The following is a 22,854-nucleotide window of genomic DNA, read 5'->3' on the forward strand; positions in this document are numbered from 1 at the left end:
GCAGGCAAGCGCAGCGGCGTCCGGCCGGTCGCGGCGCAGCCCCTGCCGCAACCCGCCCCGCGACCGGGGGTGCTCCGGCGGCCCTGCCGGGCTGGGCTTGAGCCCCTCTAGCGGTTCTAGGTTCTGGTTTGCAGCCAGGTTCCGCCCTGCGGGGCCACCTCCCGCCCCGCCCGTCCCCGCCCCGCTGGCGTGGCTCCGTGGCCGCGCATTGTGCGCCAGCCGCTGCCCGGGCGGAGCTCCGGGAGGGGTCGTGGCCACTCAGCACCCCCGACCCCGCCGAGCCGAGCCGGGCCGGGCCTCGCCGCCAGCTCTGCCCTCGAGGGCGCCTTCCAGGCTCGGCGCGGTGAGTGGAGGTGGTGCGATCCGGGGGAAACGGGTGATGCCGCCGCCGGGTCCATCCAGGCGGGGCTCGCCCTGGAGAGCTGGGCGAAAGGGGCGTAGGTCTGTACTCGGCCCCCGCCGGGCGGACGTGGGCTGCGGTGCCAGGGGCTCGGGGAGCGGCTCCGAGCAGCCCCGGGGCCGGGCGGCGGCGGAGGTTCGGGGGCTGTCGGTGAGAGCCGTGGGCGCGGGGGGCTCCTGGCTTTGTTCATGGCTGTGAGCTGCGGTGAGACACAGCCCTGGCAGTCTTTCGGAAGGTGCCTGGGAATGCTGGAGCTCGGGCTCTAGGGTTTTACTCCCTGCGTGAGTATTCAGTGTTTGTGCAGACACTGCTCTCCTTCTCTTCCAGTCTATAATAGAGATCTCAGGTAACTGGAGTTGGCTGTAAATGTGATTCCTGTGGTCTGACTTCTGTAAGCTTTATTTACGCAAGTAAGACCTCCATGCATGAGTAGAATGTTTTTTGCAGAATGATTTTTGCATGTTTCCACCCTGAAATGCACAGTCTCCGATGGCTCATGCAGGAGATGGGCTTGTCCCTTTCAGTGTGTGTGTGCGCGCGTGCAGTCGTTGTTAGTTTTGGCAGCTCGTAAGTGATCATTGGTAAAGGTCCGGGGTCTTCGTGTTTTTCAGGAACGCGTTAGGCTGGATGTGTACCTGTGTTTTGATATTGCAGAAGCAACAAGAGAGAGCAGCCTTTAAAAAAGGTTAAAGGAAATTGTTTAGCTTTCCTAATGCTTATCATTTCCAGCTGGCATACTTTTAAGCAAGTCATGGTAAATTGCAGGAAACAATTAGGTTTTGTATTTACTAGCAAGTTGGTGAATAATAGAAGATAGGTCTAAAGCTCAATTTTGATGCTTCATTTAAAATAAAGTCTTGTAATTTCTTCTGTCTGTTGCACCTGTTAGCTCTTAGGAAAAGACGATTATTAGGTGATGATTAGGCAGCTTTCTTACAAATTTAATTAAAGGAATACTTCACTATAGGCCAGCTATAGAATAATGGACCCACTTGTCATCTTGTAGGTAGTTGAATGTAGAGCTGTGGTACTGCCTGACAAAACTGTTCCTTTTCTGAAACTTCTCTCATAGCCAAAGCTGAGCTCCTTCATTCTAGGAGTCAGGTAAATGCAGTGTATAAATCTAGTTCCTCTGTGGTAGACTAGTGATAAGTGGCTTATTATGAAACATGTATTAACAGGGATTTCATATCTATAATATACATTGTTGATTGACTCACTTCATGCTTCATCTCACTGTTTCTTATTAATAATCTAATTAGGGGAAAACTCTGGAAGAAATATGGAATTAAGAACAGTCCCAGTGGAATGCAGTAAAAAAGACATTGTAGAGCAGAGTATAGGAAGAATTTCCAGAAGTACTTACTTATCACCCAAGACATAGCCAGATTTTGAATACTTACAGCTTCTATTTAGTCTTCAGAATTAATTGCTAGATTTTCAGGTCTTTCTTTTCAGTATTCAAACTTTTATATCCAGAATGCTTTGGGAGACAGTGAGGGAAATGTGTCTGTTGTAAGTCAAATTCTCTATCTTCAGTGCATAAGAAAATCCCACCCTGAGCACTTAAAAAAATCTGATCCTTGAGTTGCATCATAACTCCTACACATCCATTCTGGAGTCACTTCCATTTAATTTGTGTAACAGATAGAATTACAGTTGTAAAATCTAGCCACAATAAGGATGCCAGTAAAATTACTTTAATTAATTTTTTTTTTTTGCAGTGTAGAAGCTGTCGGGATTGATGAACAGCTCTGTAAATACAGTAATAGTATGTGGAAATACTATTTTTAGCCATTACCTATTACTTTTGCTTAATCTCTGAGCAAAAGTAATAGGTAATGGCTAAAAATAGTATTTCCTCTTTCAGCTATAGAGTTAAATATGGATATTAACTGCAGCAAGATAGATTGGTCCAGAGCTGGAGGCTCAGATCATTCATGCTTGCTGACGTGGCCTACTTCTTTATTTTCCTTTGAAGTATCACTTTTGTGTGTGTGTTTGAAAATAAATCACAAATGCAAATCAAAAAGCTGTTCTTTAAAGTGAAAATTGGAGCATGTTTTGCTGCACCATGAAGGCACTGTAATTTCTAGAATGCGTTCTGATCCCATGTAGCTCAGCACAAACTGCTGAGCTGTATTGAGGTTGTGCCTCCATTTACATGAGCGGCTGGTCTCGCACGTGGGCAACAACATCTTTGTGCCAGGGAGAACTGTTAGGTCTGGTTCTGATCATTTAACACTTAAGTAGTTCAATGTCACTGCTCAATAAATGCCTTCATAAAAAGGTCAGTGAAAAATTTGCCTCTCCAATAGCCCTGTCACAGCCTCTCCAGAAACTATTGAATTATGAGAGCTGGTGATTATCTGCCTACATCTGTGGCCCGGGACTCATTGACACTGAGCACAAAGAAGAGAAAGAAATCACGAGTGCTTGTCCAGCAGCGCATCCTCTCGGAGGTGTTTGCTTTCTGCCCGTTTCATAGGATAAGACTGGTGAGTTTGAGGTGTCGCTAAAAGAGTGATTATTTAGCTAGTGCATATTTAGCCCTTGGAAGATGGAAAATAATGTATGGGGATGATTTAAATTAAGTGCTTTTATTCCCTACTATTAAAGAAATTCCTTGCCCGCTCTGTGTCTCAAGTTGGAGCTCTAGGCAATTTGAAAGCATTATTTAAGCTGTGGTTTAGGTTTCTTTTAACAGAAGAGTGAGGGAAAGTCTTTCAACAGGAAAAAATAGTAGGTAAAGATTTTCTTGTTTAAGCTTTTTTTTTAGCAGCAGCAAATCTGTGTATATGGGAATGAGGAAAAGGGAGTTGAATGGAGCTAAGCAAGAAACTGTCGTGTGAGGTAAAATTCTGATATTGTTCTCTCGAGTCATCCTGGAAATACATTTGCATTTAAAATTTCCAGGCGAACCAAGCCGTAGGACCGTGCAGAATGCTAAATGAAATCTGACAGCTAACTGAAAGTGCCACTCAGTGGTGCTGGGCATTTCTTTGCTCACACAATTGAGTTGAAGATTGTTTCTTTTAATGATTATGGATCTGAAATGAAGACTGGTTCTGAAAACAAATGGGATGTCAATTTTATTCTGAGATATTTTCACTTGAAAGATGTTTACTTTCTGTCACATTACCCTGCAACAGCTTGAAAACTCACAGAAAGTGTCAAGTGCAAATCCCTTTTTGTCGGTCAGATAGCCACAATATAGTCCTTTGTGTTGCTTAGGCTGAAATTCAGTCTGCCTGGGAGACTGCTGAGTGGGTTGAGGCACAGTTGTGATTCCAGAGATACTGGGTACCACACAGAGGTACCTTTATGTTGCTTGTGTGAGCAGACAAAGTAGCAGCTCTTTCAGGAAATGTGGTGATGTATTTCCTGAGCAAGAGTAAAACCTGTTTCTGCTCAGGAGTAGTGAGATGTAGAAGCTAGGATGATGGCAACTGGGGAAGGAATGTGAAAGGGACCATGAAAGGCATCAGAAGAGATTGGTGAGTTTTACTTTTTCATGTGTCAAACTTGTGTGCCTGCAGTTACTGGCAATACGTTGTCGCTGTGCAGGCACACCAACAATGCAGAACAATCTGAGGAGACTGGGGGCTGGAAAGAGAGAAGAAAATGATTGGCAGGTTAATGTGTGTATTGGGTGTGAAAGGGCACCTGCAGTCACAGGACTGGAACAAATCAAGGGCCTGTGCTTGGCTGTGGCTGCTGCAGTGCAGCAGTTGTACAGACAGCACAGTGGTCCATGATATCCCAGTTATGAATAGAAGAATAACAGGCTTTACATATGCAGTCTGGATGCATATTTAGCTCCCTGCCATAACTGGAAGGTACTTGCCCTTGGAAAGTTTCTGAGGGAACGGAAAGAGCTGATTAGGAGAGCAGAGTGACTGATTTCTGAGGAATGATTAAAAATACTTAATATAGATAATCTGAGAAGAAAAGACTCCATTGATTTCAGGTATTATTACTCAAGAAACATAATCTCTTAGCCTTTGCAAGAGGCTGTGATTAGACATAATGGGCTGCAAACGAGAAGGTACCTTGAACATCAAGAAAAGCTGCTTGCAATGAAGCTAAGTAATCTTCCATGAAAAATGGGGGTAACATTGTTTGGTGTTGTGTGACACAAAGAGCTGGGAAAAATGTTCTGCAGGACTGGTCATTTGGAGTCACATCTTCCCTGGCTGAGCTGTGCATGGGGATTAGGGTGCAGGTTTTGGAAACAAAGCTCTTCAGTCTGCCAGGTCAGCTCCTCTGTTGGGAGCTGGCTGCTAAGTCCCCCCTCTGTAGTCTGCTGGTAGGGCAGTCATTCCCTGGTAGCTTGGATTTGTATGGATGAATTAATAGGTCTCGTTCCATCTTTAGCCTCTGATCCAGGAAATACATGAGCATCAGCTGGCTGCTGTTACTCTGTAAAACAAATTCTAGAGCATCTTGAGTTCTGTTCTGATCATGTGGTGAGGGAATATGGGAGGAGGCAAGTGATGGAAGGTGCTCCAGTGGTGAGCATAGCAAGCTGGGCTAGAAGTTTTATTGGGTTTGCATTGACTTTGTTAATTTGTGTTCTTGGACCCATGATGAATTCTCCTCTTAAAGAAAAGCTGGAAAGAAATAGGGCTGAGGTGTTTTCCTGTTTTAAGTTTCAGCTGTAACTGGCAAAGAAAACCTAATGGATAGTCTTGGACAGTAGTTGCCTCTTCCTTTGCCAAGCCCAGTAATAGGCAGAACTTGTTGGTAAAATGTGAAGAGCCATTTCAGAGGGTTATGCAGCTCTGGGTTTTAGTGTGTTACTGCACTGTCGTGATACTGTTCCGTTTCTCTCTTCAGATATGAGGTGGCTGGGTTCATGCAAAGCCTGATCAGACCACTGAGAAGTACAATATATGATAACCTCTGTCTCCTGGGTGATTTGATGTTGTAACAGGCAGTCTCTCCTCCACTAGATTTCTGGTATCCCACAATAAACTTAGAGTTTTTTATAAATTAGATGTGCTCTTCCTGCAGAACTGATGGAGTTACAAGGGCTCCAAGATGGCCTGTTGTTGCTAGATAGGGAGGAGTATATTTATTCTGATTCATAGTGGCTGCTTTAAAAATTGGAGACAGTTTGTCTGTGTTCAGCATGAATAGTTTATTGAACGGCAGACAGGTAATACACAGACAAGCATTTACAACACTGGTTTAAGGATGAACCTCTTTTAATTAGCTGTAATTTGATTCACAAAAGTTCCTCATCTGGTGATTTGGAGGGAAGGGGGTCACATTTTCCATTCCAAGGTAGATTCTCACCTTCCTTGGCAGATACCTGGCCTTCAGACCAGAACACTTATCAGTGAAGTCTGGATCAATCCAGTTCACAGTGCCCGGAAAAATACATACTTGTGGTAATTCGGGCATCCCTAATGACAGAAGACATTGGAAAATTTGAGAAAGACTTTGTTCTTATAAAATATCCAAGCCAGTTTTGTGTAACTGAGAAGCAGCTTGCAAAGTCCAGATAAGAAGCCAGATGTTGGCCTGAATTAGTGAGATTTGCTTGCATGAATCGAATTTGGCATTACGGCATGCTTCCCAAATTAATTCTGTCATGTATAATTCCAGTGTGAGGTGATTTTTTATTTTATTCTGCATGACTTCTGTTCATTTATCATTATTAAGCTATTTCCTGGAGAAACTCAGGCATAAGTATGTGCTGGTGTGACTACCAGAATTGTCTGCAGTTACACAGACAGAAAATATTAATCCAGGTTAAAAGGTAAATTTTTCCCATGTACTGTGTATACTGTGTTTCAGACACCATTTCTCAGTTTACCTGAATATTTGATTTGAAGAATTATCCCAGCCACGAATAAGATACAAGGTTTACACTTAGCTTATTGTACTCATGTACAGTAAATTCTTTCTTTTGCTGTTTTTAACATTGGTAATACACTTCTGGTATCATCTCTTTTAAATTTTTTTGCTGGGAAGAGACTATGCAAAAGAATATTTATTAGCTGATTTAAATTCAATTAACTTCATTTCCCTTTCATGGAGTTTTTAACAATGCTTAATGAGAGATGTAACTGAATTGCAGAGCTATTACTTCCCTCTGAATACATCGAGATCTTTACTGAATTCTCATGAAGGTTTCTTGATAATTTACACTTTAATCCTGGCCTTTGTAATTATTTTGTAGCATAAGGAAATTCCTGTAGATGCTAATTCTATTAGCCTTTGTCATGCTTATTTAACAAATAATTCCAGTTCCTAATTTATCTGCCTTAGTATCTGTTGTTTATTGGTGATTTTCTTTCTGCCTTTAAACCCCTGGGCTGAGGCAGTAGGACCACGCTGTGCTAGACAGAGTATAAACATAAAGAAAGTGCATTCCCTGCCTTGCACATTAACACTTTCATTTTATGACTATGTGAAGGAGATTACTAACTGCCTTGAACTCAGACCTCTACAAACACTCAATTGCCACTTCAGCCATATTTAGAAAGTAAATCTCCAGCTTAAGGGAAAAAAAAATAAAATGGAGCACCATTGTTGCTGAAAAAATTCCTGTGCTTGGGAAAATGCAACAATTTAAGTTTATAAAGACTATCATCTGCATGCGTAGGCAAAAATGTGATGCTCTTTCCTCTCTTCTCTGCCTTGCCTTTGCTCTCATTCAAGCCGATGGGCTGATAAATGCTTGGAAGTTGGGTATCCCTATTAGCCTCCTGGTTTGCTTGCCTTCCTTCAACAGCTTCTCCATTCACAGTGTTAATCAACAGGAGAAGAAAAACACTTATAAAATGAAAATACTCTAATATCAAGTAATCCTGTAAAGAAGGGTGTCCTGCTTCTCCCGCAGATGGTCAAAGTAGATGGTCATTTCTTGTCCTAAAGTCTGCTATGGTAAGAAGAATGATAAAAGCACACTGAAATTGCACATCGTTGCATTGCTGAACACAGACTCCTGTGTGTGGAGCGCTCTGAACTCTGGGAAGACTTGAGCCTGCAGTGTGATTTGTGGGCAGCAGGGGTTCGGAGGCAGAGCTTGTGGATGGTAGGGCAGTTCACTGAGCTAGGCTCTTTCCTAAGCATTTCTTAAGCATTCCTTGTTTTTCCTTTGGTAGTCCCTGCAGGGACACAGATATACATGGATAAACATGCAGACACACGGTGTTTACAGACTGATCATGATAGCTGAACCATTGCTCTTAAACCAGCATCCCTTCCTCTGCTTGGGTGTGCAGTGTGTCCTCCCTAGGGCTTGGTGTAACCTTGTTTGGGGAATTATGTGGCATATGACTCCCTGAAGCACGCATTATGTATCTAGATGATGTATTTCATCTGCTGACACAGCTGGTGGGAAATGTATATGAGGCTCACCATTCTTTTCAGCCAGGAGACGGCATGTCCAGGCAGACCCTGAGTGGCCTCTCTGAGGTGATCCTATCCTCACTGGGAAGGCTGGATGCAGCTTTAAACTCTGGGACATATCTTTGGGCGCTCCTTGCTTCATTCTGTTACAGGGAATGCAGAGAATGCTGCACAGCCATGAAGGCCACATCTGTTGGGATTCCTGCTTGATCCATCTGAGTTTTACAAAACCTGGTAGGGCCTTGAAGAGCTCAGAATGGCTTTCTATCCACAAGCCCTACCAAACAATGTCCACATAACTTGGGACAGTGATCTGATCTTTGGGTGTGACCCAGCTCCTTATGGGATATAGTCTGGAGACGGGTTGTGGCTTGGGATGGCCACGGTGATTAGGAGACCTCCTGGAGGGGCATGACAGAACTTAGGTAGTCATTGCTACTGCTTTGGCTGGCTGTAGAGCTCTGTACATGCATTCAAAGATCCCAGATACAAGCAAGTAAAAGCTTTTGCTTTGATTCCGCCTTATTGGTGGGGGTTTTTTTTAACTCCTGCATTTACTATGATGCGCATTCTCCCACCTGCCTGTATGAATGAGACAGCAGTGGACCAGATTTATTAAGCTGATAAAGAATAGGAAAAACCAGTGGATTTAGTGGAATTTAAAGACAGTTCATACCGCTGAGCAGCACAGTATACTGTGCTGGGATAAAGTGCTGCAAGATGGTGCCCTTGGTCAGGATTTGCAAAGTCATAGGGGACATATGAAGCTGTTTAAGAGAGACTTGCTTTGATTATGCTTTAAAAACACTTTCTTTTGTGGACTAAAGCAAAGCCCTTATCTTCCTACTTTGGGAACAGAAATCTCTAGAATGTGAGTGCTGTAGATCCTGCTCCGACCAATATTCAGTTTTGTTCTTCATTTATGATGATTTTGGCTTATTGTGAGGAAGTTAAATGGATTCTGGCTCTTTGGGAAATGACAGGAGATGTCTGGGAATAGTGACTCCAGCCCTGATACGAACAGATCTCAGTGTTCATGTCTTGTAGCTGCTGTGGGGGGTGCAATGGACTGGGACTTGCACTGTCCTGTTGCAGACTTGGGTGAACTCTGAGGAGGACATGGCTAAGAAATCAGCGACTGTGGAGAAGCTGAGTGATGGCTGTGCATTTAGAATAGCCAAAGGTGCCGATTATTCAGTACTGAGTTTTTAGGTACAGCAGCACCACGTGCCCTCTTCCTTGGAGCTTTTCCATGCCAACAGTGCTATCTTGGGCTGTAGCTGAATCCTGCAGCACTGACAGCTGCGTCTTGGCACTGTCCTGCTTCCCATCCCTCCTTCTTCCCCACCCTCTCTGATTACGTTTCAGTTTCTTCCATGTAAGAACTGTAAATTACTACAGTAAACCTGTTACTCTCTGGGGTTATGTTTGTCTGTTGCTCATTTTAATAAATGGAACTGTTCAACAGCCTTAAAGATAAAATCATGTGAATTAAGGTACTAGGTCATGTTGGAGGTTTTTGCTTTCTACTAAATGTAAGAGCAAATATTGCAAGCCTGAAGAAATGCAAGGGAAATATTTTTCTACTTCCTTTATGCATGGGATAACTTAGGGGAGGATGCAGAATGGCCAGCTCTGCTGTATCTCACCTAAGTGAAGTGCAGTGCAGCTCTCTGGTACCTCAGTGAAAGATGGATACTGGCACAGCACAGCTGGATTGCAGCAGTGACCTTGTGCCTTTCCCAGTAAGTTTGTGCAGTAGGGGACAGTGGCATCAGGAAACAAGGACAGAAAGGATTCCCAAGAAAACCTGCGTCTTTTGAAGTCACCATGAAGCTAAAGCAGTTGAGACACTCACCAATTCAACCCACCACCTTTGGTGGAGAACAGAAATGTGGCCTTTCTTTCAGTTATTTCTGGTTCAGCCACCAAAATGCCTTTTGTTTGGGCCTGAAGCCAGTCTGGCTAATGCCATCTTGAGGGAAAAGCCTTCCTCTTATGGGAATACCAAGCCTGGAAGTCCTCTGGCTCAAACAGAAACAAGCAGAGCTTTTTACTGAATCAAAAATCCTTGACTCCCCTCCGTGTGTTTGCCTGCTGCCTCCTGAAGTCTGCTGTTAGCTGTGCTTTCATGGCTCCCTGGCAGCATCTCCCCTGTCACATTTCTTTGTATGTTTTCCGTGAGTACAAAGGCATCTGGGTTCATCTCTCATTTTGCAGGTGGTTTCACATTCTCTTCCAGCCTTTATCTGCCTCCTTTTTCTCAGCTTTGTCCCAAGATGGAAGTCAAATTTGGTAAAGATTAGAAACAAATACGTGTAAGAGGGATTAACCCAAGTTTTCAAGGCTTGAAGATGACTATGAAGGGAAATAAGGTGCATTTACACCCTTCTTAAATTCTGTTGGATTTTTTAAAATACCGTGCTAGGTCCAGCTCAGCCTGTTTCTGTTACTGTAGTAGGACAGGCAGGGCAAGAGGGGCTCTTGCATTTTTTTCTTCAGCAAAACTTGAAGATATCTGGTCAAATCCCACCACCTTAGATAGGCAGCATATTAAATCAGCTCTTGAAGGCCTGCCTACAGACTCTTCATCCCTGAGGAAAATGGACTTGGAGGGCTAGGAGGGAGGAGTGTTCCGTTCACTTTGTTCTTGTCTTTCACTTTTTGAGGTCTCCTTTTGTTTTTCTTTTTGTTTTGGTTTGTTTGTTTGTTTTTATTTCCTTCAGCATCACTGTCATGACAGAAATGTAACCTTTTAGAAAGAGGAAAGACTGTGTCTCTTTTCATGTCCTTTAATTAGCAGGTGAGAGCTACTAAACATCATCTCATCAGTGTTTCTGCAAAATAAGTGTATTTCTGGTGTGTATGTAGAATAAACAAATTGAAGGAAAATCCTGGATTTAATGGCAGTCCCACAGTATTCATAGTAGTCTTTCAGCTTCTTCTGAAGCTTCAGAATTAATTTTGAGGCATGGAACTAATTTTTGAATTACCTGTAAGTAAAGTGCTGCTGAGGAGTAAAAAAAGCTGCATTGACCCTGTGTGGAGAGCATAGCGCCAAGGATCTGGCGCATCTTTCCTTGCTGTTTTATCATCATCTCAGTGGCGTCTTTGGAATTTAGTGAGATGCTGACTCAGTATGGCATAAATGGAGTCCACCAGCCTTTTGTGACATCTTGACTTTTTCTCCCTCTTTGTTAGAAAATGAAAGGATATAGGAATTTTCAGGTTTGTTTTTGAGTCATCTGGCTTCCTGCTGTGAGATTTTGTGGAAATGCTTTCACTGTTCTTTAGTTACCCATAAATGATTGTGCCTAGAATGTATCCTGGGAGAACACATGCTTCTATTTTTGCTTAATGCTTAATTATCTTTTTTTGTGCTGCATTCCCACAGCAGCTACCTCTGTCAAATTTTGGTCTGTGAGTCTGTGACTGAGGTTCCACAGTTTGAGAATAATGAAAAAAAAACCCCAAGAAATAAGAAATCTAAACCTTTCAATTCAACTGCTTTTATGCTATTTGGTAAATGCTTAGGAGCCTGCTCAATAAGGCCTGGGGGAAAAAAATTGCCTGACTTGCAGTTAATTTTTACTGAGTGTAATCACACCTTCAAGGTGTGATTGCCCTTGACGGTCAGAGAAAGTTTTCCCTGAATAAAAAGTCTAAGAAATGGTGCTTAGGTTTGTGCAGGCTTTTGAGCATCTTTCAGGTTTGGGGGTCAGTTTTTGGGGAGTTTCCCCTCTTAGTTTGCTTTGCCTGGGCCCTTGACAGCTTCCCAGCACTGTTCTCTGACCTGCTGGGAAGGAGTGGAGAAACAGTGCTCTCTAATTCAACAGAGGCTGGGCAATTTTGTGAAGGTTAGAGCCCTTATCGGTTGGTATTGTCCACCATCACAGATTCAACAAGCTCCCCCGTATGCCTTGATACCCAGATTCTTCCTCCTCTTCAGTTATCACCTAATTTTTGCTATTGTAATTTTGTAAGATTTTCCAGAGTTTGATTTCATGTAGCAAAATCTTCTGGTTGGGTTGTGCCGCTGGACACAAAATCTAAAATCTAAATCATGTTGTTCTTCAATTACTTGTCATATCGAATCTCTGGTGTTTCCTCTGTTTTCATGGAAGCTTGAAAACTTTTCAACTCTATAATCTTTTGTTGAACAAACAGTTTTGTTCAGGTTTTAAATGACTTCAGCTACTCATACAGGGTTGTCATCTGCTTGCAACAGGGCAGTGGAACTAGTGTTTAAAAAGCTCATAGGTTTGTGTTCTTCTTGCCCGATCAGAAACTTCCGTTGAGGCTTTTGACGGATGACTTAGATAAAGCATAGCAAAGGGGCTGCACTGCCATCGACTTTGCAAACTACTGCTTCCAGTTAAAATATGGAGAGGCCCTTTTTCCTTGGTTGTCTGGTAGTGCCCCTTTGCCAGCAGTTAGTCTTGCATGTGTCTGCTGAGCAGAACAGAGCCAGCTGAGATAAAATCAAAAAGCTCAGGTTAACCCATGGAGAGGAGATGCTTCAGAGAGGATGGCTGTTCTGGTTCTGTTCTGGCTGTTCCTCTCCTGGCCAGGCAGGAGGGATTCCCAGGCTGGTGACTGCTTGCACCATCCTGTGCTTGCACCCACTAAAGGATCTGTTTGCACAGGGTGACAGTGTCCAAGCAGAAGCCTTGACTGGTTTAGATAAATATATTTAACTGTTCTGGCAGAGCTGGAGGGTTCCGGTGAGCTTGGGTAATGTGTTAGTCTGCAAAATGTTCACCTTTACATTCCTCTCCACATGGTGTTGTTTTTCTATCAGCTCTTTTCCTCTGTTTTGCCTGGTGAGAGGCTGATCCTTGAGGCTGAGTCTCTTTTTCATCCATGTGCCTTCGTACAGGCTCACAGAGTGCTGTGTTAGTGGCCTGTGTTCTCTCAGGAGGTCATACCTCTTCCTTTGCTGGAAACAAACTCATCCATCCATTTGTGTGTGAAAATTACAGTGGTCTTGAAAATTTTGGTAGGAATGACAATATGACAGTGAAAGTCTCTGCGGCCAACCTGGCAAATGAAAATGGAGAAGCAAAAGACACCACCACCAAGACTGAAAAGGTTTTTATTTTAAAAAGCTTGAAGTTGCATAGAACTTCAGCCAACCTGGCAACCTGTTGGGTGGTCCAAGATAATGTGTTGCTTTATCGAGTGAAGGAGAATGGGGAAGGAGTCTTAGTTTGTTCTTTATATTGATGAATTGGGGTTCCTTTTATTACCTTCTTTTTGTGGTCAGGTTATTTATCTTTAATTATTCGAATACCAGTCTTGCCCTCAAGATGATCCTGAGGCATTCGTGTTTGTGTGCCCACAACCATGGCAGCTAGATGCCAGTGAGGATCTGAGAGCCTCCTTCAGTCCTCCAGTAAAGGCCCAGTGCCAACTGGCACAATCCAAGAATTAGTGGACTCATCCATTAGGCTTTTCTCTGATTAAACCACCAGTCACTCTGCAGGAACAGCTTCCAAACCACAGTCCCCTCTGCAACAGGCAGAGATTTTTTTCCTTGATTTCTTTGCTGCTCATGAGCCAAACAGACATCACACCTGCCTGCCCTGCCATTCATCTGCCAGCACTGCTGGTGCCAGACCAGCTGTGCAACAGCAGTTGCTTTCTGTCTAGGGTGAGGACAGATTGCTACTACAGAGACGCAGGAAGTAATTGGATCAAAAACTTAATTTGTGCTTTAAGCACTCTGAGGTCCAAATAGATCTCCTTCCCCCTATCGAAAGAACTGAGGGGGGGAGAGGGGGGTTGGATGAAATAAGATGATAGGAGAGAAATCAAGAGAGGAAAGAATGGAGCTGCATCCTCGCCATCTGTCTGCTTGGAGTGGTGCAGCTGCTCTGCCATTGACAGGTTGCTGTCTCTCCACTCAGTGCAGACAGCCAAATGACTTGTATCATGAACAAAGTAGTTGAAGATTAATACCAGTAAATAGCCGGGTCACAAAATCTACCCCGAGGCACAGCCTCTAGCTGCTTGAAAACCTTAAGAATTCTCTCCCTCTCGATTCACACTTCTCTTCAGAAACTTACACCATTTGGGAGCCAAACATTTGATCCAGAAAAAGCACATGTGATTTTTCTGGATCAAATCCTGTGTCTTTGCAGCACAGTCAGTTTTGGAACATGGATAGGTTATCTAGAAACAAAGAGGAATGGCCAGTTGGAGTTACAGTGGTACTACTACTGTGCTTAAAATTAGTTAAGGATGTTTTTAAATGCTTCATTAGCTCAGGGTCTGTCTGCTACCCATGGCTGCACAGTTTCTGACAGTCCCAGGGATTTGTGGAAGATGAAGAAAAGCACTTTGTATCAAGTGCTGTGGAAAACAGGCAAGCATGAACTGCAAGGTAACAGACACAAACCTAAACAAAAATTCCAAAGGTATAGTGTGCTCTTGTGAATGGCTGTAAATACCTTTGTTGAAATATCAACTGGGCACTCAAGAAGTATCTGAGGGATTCACCCAGGGCAAGGAATGTAGCGTTTACTTTTCCTCTCCCAGATCACAGGCTCTTTGAGGTGGTCTCATGACAACCTGGGTCCTGATCCAGTACTGTTGACATCCATAGAAGAATACGTTGTGGAGCCAACCTAAAAAAAAAATAAAATCCAGCACAACACAATTTTAGATACTCCTCTCCTGGAGTTATTAATAATGATAAAGATTTTCTAGAGATGAGTCACTGGCGAGTGTCCCTTCCTGAGCCTGAAGGACCATTCAGGCAGTTGTTAAGCCTTGAGAACAGTTCTGCATCTGAGTCATTATAAAAAATCTGAATATGATTTAGGGGCTCAAGTTGTCTCTCAGAACTTTTCAGAGAGGTCATGATGGCATGGCAGTCTTTACATCACATATATTTGCAGTGTGGAACTACAAATTAGTGATGGCACGAGCACAAAAAGATAGCTGAGTTGATTCCAAGTGCTTTTTGGGATAGCCCTGTAATTGCTGCTACTTCTATTCATCTCTTCTTTTTTTGTTAGTTTATTTCCCACAAAACCATGCCTCCAGCACACCAAGTCCTAACTTTGGTGCACAGCTTATCCAGCCTCTGGCTGCTTTCAGTAATGGAGAATCAACAGACCCATGAACTTGCCAACCTCTGTAGAAGTCCAAGGCTTATACTCACACTACCCCAGACTTTGTGAGCTAAAAGATAACAGACCTGCTCTGTCTCCTCCCACAGTAATTTGTTCTCTGATGTCCAGGTATATCAGCCTCACAGGAGAGGAGGCAAAAGCTTCTTTTATATCCTTTTCTTCTGTTATTCTCAAGGCGTTCAGGCAGTAGTATGTGCTCTGAGAATGGCAGCAGATGCAGGCTGTGTTCTCATATTTCTGGGTTTCCTGGGGAAGCTTTTGACTAAGCAGCTGCCATCTCATGCAGAGTCAGAATCTGAGTCTCAGAATATGGTAAAAATGTCACAGGAAATATAAGAAGCTGCTGCCCCCAGCTATTTGCTGCCTTTCTTCAAAATGTGCAAGGCTGCTGGAACAGAAAGTTATCTTACTATTGCATCTGGCAGCTTCAGCAAAGCTTCACCTCCCTTGGCAGCAGAGCTGACACCACTGGATTTACATACCACTGGATTTACACAGGAACAGTAAAACACAGCCCTGTGACCATCCTTGCTTTGGTGGGGCAGGAGGGATAGTAGTGGCATCACTTCTTAAATTTCTCTTTGCAGACTTGAAAGTAATCTCTAATGAGCTTAGGATGAACTGCCTGCTTATTATATTCTTATTCAATTTTTTTCCTGTTTCCCTCATACTACTAAATGCAAGTGATAATTATTTCTGTTTTCAGGATTCATGATGGTAGAGTGCTGTCCATGTAAGGATTGAACTAATTTTATTTTGCCTTTATTTTTTTAAGTTTCTCTGTAGTCATAGTGGCCATGGGAATTGAGAATTACGTTTGCCATTGCTTTTGCCCAATCCCTGCCATCCACTCAGAGTTTTTGTTTGCCACTGAGGCCTTGTGAGCATCTCTTGGAAAACTCCACTGCATTTCTCCATACGCCTCTATCTGATGCCATTGCTGGCATTGTCTGTGATCCCCACTGTTGAAATAAGTAAGCCCAGCTCTGCTCTGAAAATAGAGCCATGTGAGAGGTGAATTCCTGAAAGGTGGTGTTCCAGAAGCCTCATGGTTTGAGTAGAGATGTTCATGATAACCTTGGTGATCCTTAGAGCATGTTCAGCAAAGTCTACAGAAGTGTAAAAAGAGACAAAGTTGTCAAGGGGGTTTGTGAGTTGTGACTTAATAACTCCTTTTTTGCCATGCAGACTGTAAATTCCTGCTGCACTGGAAGTCACTCTTTGCTCTTCTCTGCTGTCAGATGCCTCTCTCTCCTGCTCCTCATGCTCCTTCCAAAGCTTGCTTAATCTCCTTAGAGGTTTGCTGTTGTTCTTAATAGGAAGCTGCCATTCCTGAAGATGTTTTCCACGTGGAGTCTGACACCTCAGGAGACAGGCTGAGCACTGGGCTCATTGGGTGAGGATGACCAGGACCTCCTCACTGTGCAGGAATTGTTTATAAATAGGAGGATAAAGTGACATGTTCTCATTTTCTTTTCCCACCTCCTGCAGTTCCTGGGAATGAGGAAGGAAGCCAATAAGAAATGTTGATGTTGAAATTTGGTGGCATTTCAGTCAAATCAAAGGAAGTGGAATGGTGGAATGATTTTTTTTTTTTTTTTTTTTTTGTGTGGTGGGCAGAGAAGTGTTGCTGCAGAGGTAGTGCCAGGCTGCTGCCTGGATTTATTCAGTTTTCAAGTTCAGGGGGAAAACAGTTGACAGTTTTTGTGTCTGAGATTCCTAAAGTGACTGAGCCAGGAAAGGAGATCCAGCGTGTTCTCAACTGAAATTCTTACAAAATGACCTCGTTTACACTCACTGCATCCTCTAGCATTAAAAACCTTTAAATGCTATTTCAAAAATTCATGCGTTCAAGCGCTTTAATAGAAGCAAAGGGAAGACCCTTCTGTTTTGTCCTGAAAGAGCTCATGGAGAGTTCAAAGGGAACTTCTAGTGTCTGGTTGTGCTGCGCCCACCTGTCCAAGAGCTCTTCTCCTTGAGTTAACCCTGAAGCTTTAATGTTTTATTGAAATCACTGTGGGACGTTAACTTTAATGTGAGACTTATAAATGGGCAGCCTGTAATCCAAGGCACTAATACATCAAAGATGAATTTAACTTCCAATTATGCACACTATGAATAGGATTTTCTAGTCTTTTCCTGCTGAAATTGTTCAATATTTTTCTATGATTTTCATGAAGGCAGAGCTAAGACAGTGCAGAAAGATTTAAAAATCTCAGTCTATAAAGACATGTATGGATTTGAGGAACATTGCCATCACGATGGTATTTTATCTAGTTTGTTAAATTGTAGTTCACCCCTTGAAAGATGTGTTACTCTTCCATCTCCAGGATGAAATTCACAGCCTGCTTGGAGTGTGAAAATGACTGCAGTGCTGCAGTTGCATTTGGAAGCTTTGCTTGCGAGGGGTTTTCACTTAGCTGAATCTGAATTCAGCTTGGGGTGCTGTGAAAGGCGCTTCACTTGGTGCTCCCTGCAAAGCGGAACATCACCACTCTGCCATGTAGGCAGCTGGCAGGGATCTGTGCATCGTTGTTCTTGTGATCAATTAGTCCTTAATGCTTCAGTCTATGGGAATTGAAGAATGAGAGATTCTAAATATGAATTCCTGGAGCTGTGAGTGTGAAGAGAGCTTTTAAGTAGGAGCCTTGAGTATTGAAAAAGTCATAATCTGAGATAAGATGGGGGATATATTGATGCTTTTAGACCGTTTTAATCCTGTAATCAGCCCCTTAAATTTTCAATTTTGTTTTTAGTACATTCTAGATTTCTCTTTGTCTCCAGAGTTAAATTTGACACTTTCTAATGCAGAGCTTTCTGTAACTTTTTCATCTGGCTTCTTTTAAGACTAGCACAAAGGATTTTCAGGAGAATTATTGCCTTTAGGTTTTGATCTTCATTAGTTTATGTTCTCAGAGATATAAAAGGAGACTAAGTGTAACTAATGCAAAAGAAAAGAAAGTCAGAATACATGCAACAGAAACAGGCTGCCAGGAGTAACATTTTGGTTTTGAACAAATTCACAGCTAACCACACCACACCTTTTCCTCCTCTGCCTCACATGTAGAATTTACCTGGAAATAGTACTGCCCTGTGGCTCAGAGCAGTCTGGGAGGAGTTTGGATTTTGTTGCAGCTTTAGGGTCCAAAAACCTCTGGAGTCATGTTTCTTTCCATGCTGGTCAGGAGGTCTCTAAAGCTACAGCCTGAAGGTAATTTTGGGTCATTAATAGGGATTCTTTTGAGAGCCTTGCATTTCTGCTATCCCTGGAGTGAAGTGGAGGGGTGGGCCAGCAGTGTGTGCCTGAGAAAACTGTCATGCAATTCTGAAATTCTGCTTCTGGGAAATGCTTGGTTTAAGGGATGGTATCAATACTTGATGACAAATGAAATCTTCATTTGCTTTATCTGCCAAAGAATGCACCGATTGCTCAGCTGGAGAAAGGAATATTTAGTTACAGTCTCCTGGAACTTTTATGCAACACCATCATGAGTTGGGTTTTTCTAGGCATTCTCATTTTCTCCTGAACCTATAAGTATTTTAGATATACTGAATGCTAGATAAAGGCAAGATAAATGTATTTCGACAAGTTAAAAAAAAATTATACTTTATGCTTGCATTGATGGAATAGCTGAGCTGTAATCATCAAAGTTAAGTCAGTTTAAGTAAAAAAGGCAGTGGAATTTTATTTTGAAATGACACCCTTAAATCCTAAAAGTAGCACTATGATGTAGGTTTATTATCCTGGCTGATCAAATTATCACTGATTATAGGCAAAATGGAGGATTTTTTTAAAATCTGGTAGCATAGAAATGCTGGTAGATAGAACTGTAAAAGCAGGTTCTCCAAACAAAACACTATTTTAATACCCATAAGCACTTCATTTTTTGAGAACAAATTAGCTATTATTATGTTCTCTGCTGATAATATCTGTCTGAAGTCGGGAGATGTTCTGCCAGTTGATGGGGGCGATTTAAAGGACACAGACACCAATGGAAAGAGTGGTTTTATTTTACTGTGACTTTTAAGGCAACGCAAAAGTAAAATGATACATCTAATAAAACTACATGCTTGGCTTTAGCAGCAAGCAAAAGTAAGAAAGGTAATGCACCTAATCATTACTGTAGAAGAGAAAGAGTAGTGATTGAGAGAGATAGATACATCACCAATGGCCTAAATACTCCACCATCATGCAGAGCCCACAGTCCCTGGGAGCCCCATTTCACACCGAGGACCTGGAGAGCCCTTCCTGGCAACTGGGGAAATCCTACACAGAGGAGAGGTCTCCAAAGTCACCCCAAAAGTGGGCCCAGCGTTTATAGGCACAAGTCAGCAAGTCCAAGTGGCTTGATTATATTTTATCCCAGAAACTCCTGGCTCTGATGGCACACTTCCCAGCAGCAGGGACCAGGGCTTGGCCAGGGCCCTGCCTTGGCCAGCGGGTTTCCCATAAAATACCCTACAACCAAGTCTCTGTTCATGTCGGCTGGGGAAGAGTCTTGAAATGCTACGTTTCTGGCAGATAACTGCACAAGGTTATGTGAAAGTTTCTAAAGCAGTCAGTTTGGTGTTAAACAGATAGCTTCAGCATCTCAGTCATGTATTTTTAGCTAAATAATACTGGTGGTGTCAGCCACGGATTGCCCAGGGTCCATCTTGTAAGTCAGCTCTGGCCGAGGCCTGCTGCTTGGGCCTCAGCACATCAGTGGGATTTCTCATACAATTAGGGCAGCTTTTCATACACTCCTGCAGTGTCCAGCTGTGTCCACAGGAATTGCTGTTGCTCTGGGTGACGTTTGTACGTTTGTACCTTGTGTTTTGCACACGTCCTGGTGCGGGTTTTGTTCATGCGTTGTCTCCCGCGTGCTGCTGGCAGGCTGCTTTCCCGACCTTGGCCCAGGGGCTCGGGACAGCAGTTCAAGGCTTTCTCCAGCTCTGCAGCTCTCTGCTGAGCTGCTGTGTTTGTGCTCCTGAATGCATTGCAGGCAACATGCACTGATTTTGCCCAGTGCTCTGACTTAAGCTAATACCTCTGAGTTCACCTAAATAAGTAGTAACAGAGTGAAGCTGATACCCGTGGAGCAAAGGGGGAATATAAGGGCATTGTTTCATTCTCTGAAGTGCAGCGAATATTAACTTTAAAATACATATTTTTAAACACATGCGGTCACATCCTTGCAAAGTCAGTATGAAATGTCACAAAACAAAAGCAAGAGTGATTTATGCCCAGGATGAACTAAGCCAAAAACGACATATATGTATTTTTAGTTAAATTTAGCGGTGTGTTAGAGTTGGTACTAAAAACTGCGCAAAGTGCAAGACATGAAGAACTGTACTCAGAATGTGGATGCATGTGAATACCACTGTGTATCTGTGTGTATGGTGTATGTATGTGCATGTGTATATATATGTATATATATATGTGTGTGTGTATATGTATATATATATATGTGTGTATATACACACACACATATATATTACTTTCCTATTAGTGTTCTATATTTATTGGCCGGTTATTTGAAAAAAATAATCTTTTAATTATGAAGCTGTTTATATTGGGGTTAGAAGTCACATAATTCTTAATTCTGTGCTTCACCTGTTTATCCACTCTGGGTTTGTTAATTGTGTTAATATTCACTACAGAGGGGCACTAGAAGACCAGCCCAGGGCAGGCAGTGATATTGTACCCATCATTTGAAGCCCTAAAGAAGGAATTCCCAGTATTTCTAAATTATTCATTTAAGGCTTTCTTGGGCCTTCCAGGACATCTGCTCTCCAAAGCCAATCACAGTAGATCTTGCAGCTTATTTCAAATCTTCTTCTGTCACCTCTGTAATGTTGGGACACAAAACTGCTTGCACTGTCTGTGCCCATGGAAGCTCTTGTGCCTTCTTTAGAGGTAAGTGTAGCTTTTAATGGTGGTGCCAATGAATTGCTCCCCATGAAGAAAATAAAACAGAAAAGGGAAAAGTGCCAGAGGAAATACTTGAGTCAGCAGTGAGGTGGAACAACACTGATTATTGTGCTTATTTTACTTCTGTGTGTGTAATTATGGGTTTATTAGTGCACTCTTGAAACGTACTGTAGAATAGCAAGATTTACAATACTGATTTTTTGTTCATCTTTTGTTGCAGAGGTAACTTTTTTGCAAGGGCCTGACTTTTTTCAACCAGTTTGTATTGCCTGTCAAGAATTTTCATGTTGACTCTCGGAAACCTGCTGCAGAGTCTTCCCTGTTTACTATTCAGTCCTATTTTCTTCCTCCTTTAGCAGGTAAGCATACATTTCTGCAATACTAATTCCAACTGGAAAATGTTTCCAAATTCAGACACCTGGAGAGTTCATTTTGTTGGACTTTGTAGGGTTAACATTTCTCCTCCAAAATTTCTGCCACAGGAAAATACCTGAATAACAGTGCAGTGCTTTGGAGTCTGTAGCATCAGTGCATGTCAGTCTGCATCCATCTAGCTTTAGTGCAACTCAGAAAATGCTATATGCATGAACTTTCAGTTGGAAATCTATTTAAAACTGAATCAGGATTGTGAGCAAGCAATATAGAAAATTGCTTGAATTGTTGCTGCCTGAGAGGAGCCTCTAAATAACTTTGTGTCCTTGAGGAAAAAAGCCCTGAAGAGGAGAGCCGGAGTGGGTGATGGAAAGGCTGGGGTGTGACCCCCCAGAGTGCCCTCAAGCTGAACAAGAGCATTCAGCTACTGTTCACCAAGATCAGTGTTGCAGAAATAGATTTAGCTGCCCTGGCTGGCTGTGCACTAAAGAGACAAGGGATTCTCAAATGACATGTATATATATATATATATATATATAAGTGTGAGAAGGGACACAGAACAGCTGAGCTGTAGGAATGTCTTACACAGATGCAGCTTTCCTGCAGAGGGCCCTGGCCAGACCCTTAATATTCAATGTTAGAATTGGATTTGTGTTTGAGATTCAAGGTTTTTAGGAAGAAAAAGCTTTTTAATGATTTCTTGAAAATGCTAGTTGTCAAAGGAGAGTGTGTATGATGGTGTGCAAGTGCATTTATGTGAAAAGAAAGTAAATGTGCTTACTCTTTGATGTTGTTCTGTTTTTCTTTTAATATTATTATCACATGTAGGAAGTCTTGTTTTTTTCGAAACAACTTAGAAATTTTCCCAGAAAACATTTGTCAGTTTCCTCCTGCAGAAGGATTTTCTTTCTGAACATATAGTGATTTATTGACTTTATCACTAAACTGCAGAATCTAACCTCTGCCATGGCTTTGACTTTTTTTTCTTTGTTTTTTAAGGAATGAGGTCTTTTCTAAAGGGTTGGCTCTTGAAAATTTTTATTTCGATTTCCTTGGTAGTAATGCGTGCTTTCTTCCCAATCTGTATGGTATGGGAATGGTGGGAATTCCTCTTCGGTACTACCTTATTGCAGTGGTAGCTGCATTTTCCTACAGTGCTACTTGGTCTCATCCCAGGCTGCAGGAGTAAATGGTCCCTAAAAACTGCAGCTTGCCAGAGCCTTCTAATCATAGTCACAGTGTTGGGTTGGAAGGGACTTTGAGGATCGTCTTGTTCCAATCCCCCTGCTGTGACAGGAACACCTTCCGCTAGAGCCGGTTGCTCCAAGCCCATGTCCAGCCTGGCCTTGAACACCTCCAGGGATGTTTGCAACGCTGAAACCTAGAGGAGAATTTATCTTGTTATGTAAATTGGGCACAGATGTTTCAAACTGAGGGGAAAATGAGCCCACTCATTTTTACTTGTGCTGCACTTCTTGTCCCTTAGGATTTCGAGAGTGCTGTTTAGGTACTGCCGTTCTGGATTCCCTGGCACATGAGTTAAGGATTTCAGTAGCAGAGAGGGGATATTGTACAATGAGAACTTGACAGTCCCAAGTCATGAGGACTATGGGCATCGCTTTTCTCTTCATACGTGATTCATCTGGAAAAGGTGAGGGAAGAAT

At 42.6% G+C, this 22,854-nt stretch overlaps 1 protein-coding gene across 5 annotated transcripts in view; it reads left to right on the forward strand.

The window, feature by feature from the left end:
• Positions 1-208: 208 nt before the first annotated feature.
• PRR5 (proline rich 5) overlaps positions 209-22,854 on the forward strand; it is a 74,046-nt gene continuing 51,400 nt past the window's right edge. For 2 of the 5 annotated variants that reach the window (XM_050987807.1, XM_009095186.4), the window contains exons 1-2: positions 209-343; positions 21,039-21,177. The gene's annotated coding sequence lies outside the window, so the exon portion shown is untranslated. Of the gene's footprint in view, positions 344-663; positions 682-20,670; positions 20,804-21,038; positions 21,178-22,676; positions 22,842-22,854 lie in introns of those variants that run through there. The other 3 variants (XM_030237832.2, XM_050987817.1, XM_050987810.1) reach the window with 3 other exon arrangements.

The sequence above is a fragment of the Serinus canaria genome, chromosome 1A, assembly GCF_022539315.1.
Source record: "Serinus canaria isolate serCan28SL12 chromosome 1A, serCan2020, whole genome shotgun sequence".
NCBI classification, from domain to species: domain Eukaryota; kingdom Metazoa; phylum Chordata; class Aves; order Passeriformes; family Fringillidae; genus Serinus; species Serinus canaria.